The 10,244-nt window shown below is 30.5% G+C and overlaps 1 protein-coding gene across 1 annotated transcript in view; it reads right to left on the bottom strand.

Annotated features, from left to right (window-relative positions):
• The window catches only part of LOC117117524 (G protein-activated inward rectifier potassium channel 3-like), a 20,601-nt gene that overhangs the window by 6,317 nt on the left and 4,040 nt on the right, over positions 1 to 10,244 (bottom strand). The window lies entirely within an intron of this gene.

The raw sequence follows: 10,244 nt of genomic DNA, 5'->3' as shown, positions 1-10,244 counted from the left end.
TTTGATTTGTGAAAATTGACCAAGAAAATGAAAAGTTATAGCAATTCAAAATTTAGGAATTTTATAAAATTTCATGTTCTTATGTAACATTACACTGTCATTTTGACAATGTTGGCATAAGGTGCCGAAAACGAACATTTGAGTATATACAGAACATTTATTAATTTTTTCTGGGAAGTGAGTCTCATGAACGACAATTCACCACAATTTTGGTAAAATTAATGTTGAAATGGAGAATATAATTTCAGTCTAATGTTAGTGCAAAATATCATTAGTCCTTTGTAATCACCGCACGACGCACAATTATCATGGCAACTAACACGTGCGTGGGTAAATCGTCACAAACGCTAACGGTTTATGGTCTGGTTGCTATGGCTTTTGTGACGTTCAGCGTGTAGGGACGCACATGCGCCTTAGAATGTGTCGATGCCAGAGTTATAACCTTTGATGTCCCGAGATGTGCGTCCTTCTGTTTAATTGCCTTGGATTAATTTACATAATCATTTTATCATTTGCATAATCACTTGATTCATTTGCATAATCATTTGATTCATTTTTATGATCATTTGATCATTTATCCAAAGTAAAACAGGCAAACAATGTACATGAAATTAACTTGTATGTTCTGATGCTAAATGAAATTATGAATGCTGCCCCCTATAGTCCAAAAACTTTTTTCATGGGAAAATAATGATGCATGTTAACAGAATTCCAGCACATCTTGAGCATGCATCATAAACTTTACATTACCGACTATCATTTTAAACATACAGTACATTATTTAATGTTTTAAACTATTCATGTCTGTATTACTAGAACTACTGGAACAATTGTGAGTTTACATTCAGGTATATACAGGTTTGTATAAATTATTCTAGATACATAATACAGTATACATATTACAGTATTAGCATTCTTCCTGTGTATGGTTATTAACTGCTCTGCTGCCACCTTTTGCCTTACTAATTGATTAATGCAATATGCATTGATAAAATAATGAACATGTGGTTACAACCTATCAAAATTGTTGTGCCATTTAATGATCAAACTTGTTCTAACACTGGATCTAAACAACTTAAACAGCTTAAAGTAACCCTAAGATAAATAATAAAGAAATTATGCCAGTATTTACTACTAACAGGAAGATATGCAAAATCCTAAAATTGAAAGAAAGAAAACCTGTTAATGAACAATGTATACATATTTCAAAGTGGTTTGTGTGATTCAACTATGTCGGCTATACTTGTCGACACCTTTATCAACGTATTGATGAGCACAATAAAGGTAACATAGGACAACATGTAAAACATCATTAATGCTACTGAAACCATTAATTATTTCAAGATCTAATTGCTATCCAAATTGATTGCCTAATTAAAGAAATGCTTTGGATTAAAGAACTGAAACCAACATTTAACAAACAAACTGATTCAGTCAAAGCCAAACTGTTTATTTATTTAAGCCCTCTACACAGTGGGCCCCTATTGACATGTTAATGTTAAAATACCTTTTAATTTAAATTTGCTCATTTATTGATTTTTACACTTTTTTTCTATATTTCAATATTTTTTCCCCGATTTTTTATCTTTTTGAAGAATTTTATATTTTAAGTATTTGTGTTTTTCTCGTGAAGGGCCTCCACTCGACAGTGATTGATTTTACTTTTGGAGTGTCTGTCTCTTGTTTTTGTACTTTTGTGATTGTTCTTTGCCATTTCTGTTTATGTACATTTTAATAGTTTGAGACAAATAAATGAAATGAAATAATTACTTCTTGTCACCTCATTGGTATTTTCTGTTTTAAAATCATTTGATCTTGAAAATGGTTCCATGATGGACCTGAAACGGTGATCCTTTCTGTCATTAAATTTTGTTTTGAAATTACATAGTAAGTCTGTCAATGTACTAGTAATTTAAGGAAACGTTCAAAAGATAAAAATTGTGAACATCATTTCTATCATTCTCATTTTTGTCTTGTTTGTGTAACTAAGGTTAATATATTATCATGAGTTTATATTTTTTTATTATGTATTATCTTATTTTTACAGTAATAATGTATTTTGTGTCAATTGTTTCATTGCAACAAAATTGCTGTTGAGTTGGCTGCATGTGGCCTGTACATCACACTTTGCCCACCTGGTGTACAGTACATAATTAACATAGAAAGGAAGACCTATTGTAAGTTTTAAGAAAATATTTGGTCAAGAATTGTTCAAAACAAACAAAGTGTGGCTATTATCTCAGTAGTTTTTTTGTCTGATTAGCAATATAATATTGTACAGTACACTTGCTGTTTTTACATTCAATGCCTTGCTGTGCCTAGACCTTCAGTGCTTTGTGGCCTTTGGTTACCTTTTGTGGTTTTTGGTAAGGCTTTCAGGGGAAGACAGTACATACTTAGTGATCATAAAATTTATAGACTCTTTAATAGTTGAACTAAAGCCAAAATAATATCATTGTATGACATGACCATAAAGTTTCCACTTCTTCTTAACAGTGTAGCTTATGTATTATTGTGTTAGCCAATTTGTTATCCATTACAGTTAACCAGTTTCATTTGTTCCCCAAAATACCAAAACAACTGACTCTGCTCAAGGGTACACAGTTCACAATGGCCATTGATAAAACACTTGAACTTTATACAGACTAAAGCTCTACTGGCTTGAAGCATAATACATGACTTATTGCTATGTTTATTCAACCACATAAGCAAAGGTACTGTTATTGATAAAGAACAATGACAAGTGTCAAGGGCATCTTAAGTAAATTTAGTTATGGTGATAATATGAGTAATACAACAAGTATCACCTCCTGACATAGTTTTTTTTTTGAGGTACTTTCCACAATGTGGGTTATGGGAGACTGTTAATTTCTGTCTTTTGCTTATGATGTAATGGTACCCCCATAATTCCAAATCTTTTAACTCTCAAACTGGATTTACCTCACAATTTACAAGTAAGATGATATTGTCCAGTCAGGGGCAGTAGACACAATAAAACCCACTCCAAATTTATAGGCCCACTTATTACCTTATAACAAAACAATCCAAATACAGTAGGGCTGTTTCAAGTACTGTATGATTAATAAGATAAAAATAAATTAAATATTTATTTTAGATTTCATTTAATATTCAAGTACATTCACGAATTATAGAATAGAACATTGTTTTATATAAACAAATTTCATTATTAGACTTAAACTCAGTTCACACTATTAAGTTTTATGTGACAAATACATGTATACGCCCATATTGGGATGTAATATGACATCATCATTCCCGTATATGGGCACATCACATGGATTTGTCAAATAAAATTTGATAGTGTTGATGGAGCTTCATGGAGAGAATTTGAACAATTTCGAAACATATGAAATATTTTACCCTGTTATTTTTTATTGATAAATAGTGTTCCAATTTTTTTTCTTTTTTGTAGAAAAAAATATATTGTATAGTAAGTTGAAAAAGGAAGAAACACAGGTCACCTAATAAGTAAATGAACCTTGGTAAGTCAATTGAAAGAGAAGGTTGATAATGATATTGAAAGGTTGTTATTTTTATGTTCTGAAAATTAGGTCAGGGAAAGAGTATGAAATATTTACTCTGATGACTCAAGAAGAGTTCGTTGTCCCATCACAGAATAGAAACAAGTTACAATAAGATAGTATAATTATACATACTTGAAGTATCGAAATGCACACCATTTCGATATTGAAGTATGAAATGCACACCATTTCGATACTGAATATACTATCTTACCTGAGATTAATCAGTGGACCTTTCTGTTTTTGTTACAATAATGTAATAAAATATATTTAAAAATGTTAATTATTTATTTAGCATCCTTTAAGAAAATACTGTTGGCAAAGTAGGCAGTTAACCCATGTAATTATATCTGCATTCTTTCTACTTGAAATTGAAATTATAAAAATGACTATAAAATATTCATTTGTAGCATTTAATTGGAATTAGAAAAAGATTTCCTTTCTAAATTAATAAATGGAGAAATATTGTTTAGACCCTTAAATCGCACCTTCATTTTACCGAGACCATGGTTAACATTCCAATGGGTAAATCTTACCGTTGTCCTTAGTTGGATTTTTTGAGATAGTTTTACTGAAAAAAATGGTAAAGCTAAAGCAAACTGTGAAAATCCATTGCATCTCAGTTGAGTAATTCTCGAATGACTTGGGAAGTTTAACTGAGATGCGTGTTCACATTGGACATTTCCTTACGGTAAAACTCAACCTGGTTAGTTTTGCTGGCACTATCCACTCAGTTAAAGTAACCGCTTGTCTCAGTAATTCTGCGACTTAAGTTCCCTGGAATAATTATAGTAAAACTAACCAGTGTCTTGTTTAGTTTTACTGAAAACAGCTTTATTTTCCTCTGGAATCAATTTAAGAATTTCTGTTATTTAATAATTTTTATTGGTCTCATTAGAAGTAGATAAGTTATTTATTCCTTAAATAAACAATTCATTAAATAATAATTAAGGTCTTTCTAGATTTTACCTTGAAACACTTACCTTTTAAGTATTTTTTAAAAAGTAATTTTTAGTTTCAATTTACAGAAATACACATCCTTTTGATTTTACTCAAGTGAAAATGAAACATAGAATAATATGATATTTATCAACAATTAGTAATATCCTTAATTTCTCTAATGGCTTTGCGCATTTGAAGGTTATTTTATTTTGGTTCATTGGAAGGTCGTAGGTAATCTTTAAGGACAGCTTTTCTTTACAATAAAATAATTTGAAATATCCTAAATTTATAATTGAATAATAAAACTATTTAAATTGCATTCTGTTATTTTTCTAAAAATATTTTTAAATTAAAAAATCTGAATTTAATAATATTCTTTAAGATTAGTATTATATTATTATTTCATTTGTTATGTTTTTTGTTCTTGTTATATTTAAAATTGATTTAATGATGCAGTATACTGTTTTAATTGAGCTAAAATATACTTGATATATATCCAGTATTTAGATTGCCCACTGAACATTTTTTATTTATTTTTTTTTAATATTATGCTTGTCATCCAAAATCCAGCATCATCAGTGACCAAAAAATGAAAATTAACTTTTTAATTTATTCTTATCCTCCACATAATATAAGTTTTAAAAGGATGAGTCATTTATTAGAATTGACTTACTATTGCCAAAGTTATGAGAAAAAGTATACAATACTGTCACTTTTTAACATTTAGTGTTAGGATGCTGGTTTTGGGTTTTTTTTTTAAAGTATTCAATTATTGAGTGTTAATATTTTTTAATTGACTATAATTTATGATAAGTCTCAGTGTACAAACACTAGACTTAATGGGTCTTCCAGGCATTCAAATAATTATTTCTCTCATATATTTTTTTAATGTATTTTCTCATCAGGTTAATGTAATATGTGACCTTGAATGCAAAATAAATCAAGTCAAATCAAAAATTAAATACTATTTTAATTGGCATAGGCTCACTTCTCAAAAATGCTGGGGAACTGAGCATTGTTAGATTTTTCTGCATTTTTAAGAAGCATTTAGCACAGCAGCTTTGAACCCTGCCAACAGAATCGTTTGAAGCTGGACACATTGCCTTTGAAAAGACATTTTATGTTTGCCTCCTTACCCTGGAACATAAATGGTACCTGTACACTAGTGGGATGTGAGTCATTGAGGAGTGAAGTAGATACTATTTCTGTATTACTCCTCTGAGAGTGGAGCAAATTGGTGCATGCTTGCTTTTGTATCCAATGACCTGGGGTAAATAATTAACTGCTACTCAGAAGATACAGTACTTACAGTACTGCATTGGCAACATAGTGTGAGCATGAAAAACATGTTAAAAATACAAGTAACTAAATCAAGGGCCTCCTCCTATTATTAAACAAATACAAGACAAGGAAGAATGTATACGTAGTACTAGGTATTTAACTTTAGCACCCACATTAAAAAATAATTTTTTTATCCTGCATTTGAAAAAGTCAAAGTATTTAGCCTTATGTGAAAAGACACAATGAGTTAAAAATTTTAACATTGCTCAAGGTATTATAAACATTTATTTAATATTAATAATATCTTAATTGATTGAGACATTGATTCAGTTTTTTTGAGCAAGAATCTTTGGCAAAAATTATGGTTGGATTTTGTTGCATTTTTCATAAACCAAAGCCTTGTCCAGTGTATCAAATTTTATTTGACAAAAACATGGTACATGCCTTGATGACATCACTTCATGACCATATTTAGGCACATCATGACTATATATGGGCATACAACATTTAATTATCTAGGCAGAGCTTTTATGAAATCTTTCAGCACAGATTTTGGGTTCAAACTAATAGTTGCCAGGAAATTCAGGGCATCCTTTGCAATAATTAGATTACCTTAATTTCCAATGGATCTATTTCTTCATGTACAAGCCATCAGTTCTTATCCACGGTGCCATTTTGTATCACTCCCCGTAGAACGTTTAATCATTGCTAGTTATGCGTCATAGATCACATTTTTTTTTCATGTGATTATTTCTGCAGGAATACGAAATCCCAATCTTACGTGCAAGTTCAATACATGTTCACTCATACAGTCCATTAAGATATTAGGGTGCTTTCGATTGCACGACGACGGTAGGACGTTGAACGTAATGACATCACTAAATGTCATCTGCGCATGCGAGAATGTTAAGGTCACCTCGTCGAGTAGATTCTGGAATGCAATTTGGCCAAATCTACATATGCAGAGAATGTAGGACGCCAGGTAGAACAGTCACGCATGAGTGATTCCGTTCTAGCGTCGCGTCATCGCACGAATTGTAAGCACCCTATTATATACTATCTGCGTTCAGCTCATAAACTGTGTCCACACTATCAAATTTTCTTTGACAATACTATTGTGCTCATTATAGTCATGATAATATATGATAGTCTGAATAGAGCGTAACAATAAAATTCAATAAGTAAGTTGCTTATTTTTGGCAAAATATTTTTTATCACCAATTAAAACAGAGGTGGACATAAAAATTGGTCAGAGGGCCAAAGTGAATGTTTAATTAATAAAAATTGATTGTTTTTTTGTTTTTTTTTAAATACTGAAATTGTAATTTGTAAATTTTATTCTTATTCCATTTTTATATATATTTTATATTCACATTTTTGGTGTTTTTATGTACAAAGCTTCGCAAGGAATCTGCAAATGTGATTTTTATAAATAAATTTGAAGTTGAACTAAAAATTGGTCAGAGGGCCAAACTGAATGTTGGATTAACACAGAGGGCTGTAAGCAGACTTGGACATTAAGAGATGATGAGTGTCAGGCTGTAACAGCAAGGTTGTTTTAAAGGTTGTAGGTGGGCTGCAAACATACGGATTTTAATATTTTTCACAGACTACAACAAAATTGACGCCGGTCTTCATAAAACCTGTGGGCAGCATTTTGCAAAACATGTGAATTAAAAAGCTTGTAAATACCTTTTCTATCCCGGTTTCTATATTCTTTAGTACAGTCCCTTAAATTAAAGATTTCGTAGAAGTCTGTAAATTTGACAAAAACTAATTTGGACTGTTTGTAGGTCTGTGTGAATTTTATAATTTACTGTATTTGATTTTAAATTAGCAATTTAATGGCTTATTTCATCTAAATGTTTGAGGTTTTTCCAGATTTTAAGAGAACTTGGTCAATGTATTCAATTAGATTTGTATTGGAATTGGAATGACTCACTATCCAAATGGGATAAATCTACAGTATAATACCTCCATTGATAAATACAGGCCTAGTATTTTAAAAATAGATTTTTTCCCCATCAATAGTATCCTAAATATTGATGCTATCCACAAGTACCTTGAATTACTTCCAACGATATTACATATTGAAATCATTTCCCTCACTAGCCTAGCAAATTGCATTTTGGAATTTTCCATTGCTTCCCTCAGAAACCACCAATTGTAGTTGTTCTACTTTAACAACCTTAACTTTTTCTCGCTTAATAATTTTTTATTCGCTATCTACTCTACCATGGTAAAGAAAGTTCCCACTACTCATGAATATTCATTAATGCCTTATCCTTTTAATTTTATCATTCATTGCTTCTTTAACCCTTCTCATACCAATATAAATAATGGTTATATATTAATATTGATGATTATCGTTCATTCACCTATTTCATAATTACCTCTGTCCTACCATATAGGTATTCATTCTTATTTCTTCCACTTGTCATTTATCAATTTTAGAGGTACTTCATGAACAAAATATTTTTTTTTTTCGCTTTTGTGGGGGCAACCCACTTTCATTTATTCTTCTTTTTCAATGTCATTTTCATTCATTTTAACATATTTGAATTATATAATCATGTATAAAAAATAAAAGTATACAGTAGGTGATACAGTGTATGGTATTTCATAAGTTAAAAATAATTTTAAAAGGACATTAAGAAGTATATTATATAAAACCACATTGTTGTGCTGTTTTTTACTATTCTTAGATATTTGGTTGACGTAACAAATAGGTAAGTTTAAGTACAAGTGGTCCAGATTATTAGAAAATAAAAACAGTAAATAAATGATTTATAATTATACTGAAAATTGCAGGGATTGTTAGTGTAACAATTGATGTATCATTATTAATGAATATGCCCTTCCATAGGCTTACAGAGGCGTTTTTTCCAAGTTTTTTTATAATCTGTTTGCTGGTTTATTGTGTAAAGGCGTCTCGACAGGTAGAGACAAAAGGCTTTGACGTAGATGCATGACGCGTAGCGTCATTCCCGCTCTCTCCTGTTTTTCTCACATCCTCTGCTTGTTTTGTCATTGTAGTAAAAATATCAATAACAGAGAAATATGACACTACCAATCTGTATTAATCAATACCTTAGCATGATGATTCCATTGTTTCAATGACAAATACATTAGCAACATGTCTTTAAAATTATATGTAAAATAATTCGATGCAAACTTTTTGGCTTTTCTGGTTACAGTATATTGTGCTAGAAAAAAAACAAAAAAACTTTAGGATGCAGAATTTGTAATCAAATTTTAGCTAAGATTTTTTTTCCTAAGAAATTTATGTGAGTGAATGATCATCTTAAAAAGTAGTTTCACTTAATGCACGTAAACGTTTTGCAAGTTACTTATTTCCTTGTTCAGTGGCAATGGGCCAATAGCGTATCCATCGTTTCAGTAGGCCCACTGGACTATTATTTTATGTTTATTGTACCATTTTTAAAAGGCCTCTCCCAGTACTTTGCTCTTTTACTTATAGTAACACTTTCAAAATATGAATCAGTATTCAATTTTAGGATTTAAAAAAAAGGCCTATTAAGTCAGTGAAAATTTTGTTGTTGATTGGTGTTCCATTAAGTTCCAGCAACTTCCTGGTAAACAGTAATTTTGATGATGTAACTGAATTATTTTGTAAGATTTATGGCAGATGGTATTTAATTCTTTTTCAGATGTTAAATTTTAGCATTCGTAAAAAATAAAACATATTTAGCATTGCCAATGCAACCAGCAGAAGTGATACATTAAATACCCCATAGCTATTAACAATTGTATGACTCAATAAGATAGAATATTAACCAACTGTTGTACAGTAATACTTATTATTTGAGTATCCTTTAACCTTTCACTTATTATCTTTTATATTTTTATAAAGTTAATTTCTAAGCAAAATACAAAAATAAATAAATAAATAAAAATAAAATAAATAAAATAACATAATGACCTAAGGATTTTTGTTTTTGTTGGAACTGGATTGTTGAGGTTAATCATTCTAAAAAAGAGTAGCTTTATGTTGAAAATTAAAATGAGAACATTTTTTTCCCTGCATATAAATTAAATAATATACTCATTCAGTATTATAAATTTAATAGTAAATGTATCGCAAAATCTGCCCTATTACGCCATGTGGTATTACATGTTGGGTTAACCAGGGGCCCCGAATCTCCTGGAGCTTGTGAGAGTCTCCCGGAGCTTTGAGAGTATCCCGGAAATCAGGAAAACTGAAAACAAAAATCTCACGGAAATAACTCATCCAGCAAATTCATATTTGCATGTTTTCACTGTGTTATTGTCAATTGTCTCACAGAAGTAAGTACTGATGGGTATCACAGTATGCTGCAAAATAAAATTGAACCTTACAAAAGCTCATTAACCAGATCAGTGTCGCCCCCCCTCCCCCCCCCCAATAGAAAAATAATGGAGAAAAAAAGAAAATTGTATTTAAATTTTTAGACTGAGAATGCCATTTCCGGTAATCTA

The sequence above is a fragment of the Anneissia japonica genome, unplaced genomic scaffold (genome assembly GCF_011630105.1).
Source record: "Anneissia japonica isolate Jap-2015-1 unplaced genomic scaffold, ASM1163010v1 scaffold288275_len480233_cov166, whole genome shotgun sequence".
NCBI classification, from domain to species: Eukaryota; Metazoa; Echinodermata; class Crinoidea; order Comatulida; family Comatulidae; genus Anneissia; species Anneissia japonica.
Note: the sequence above shows the minus strand (reverse complement) of the source record. Positions and strands in the feature narration are given on the sequence as shown.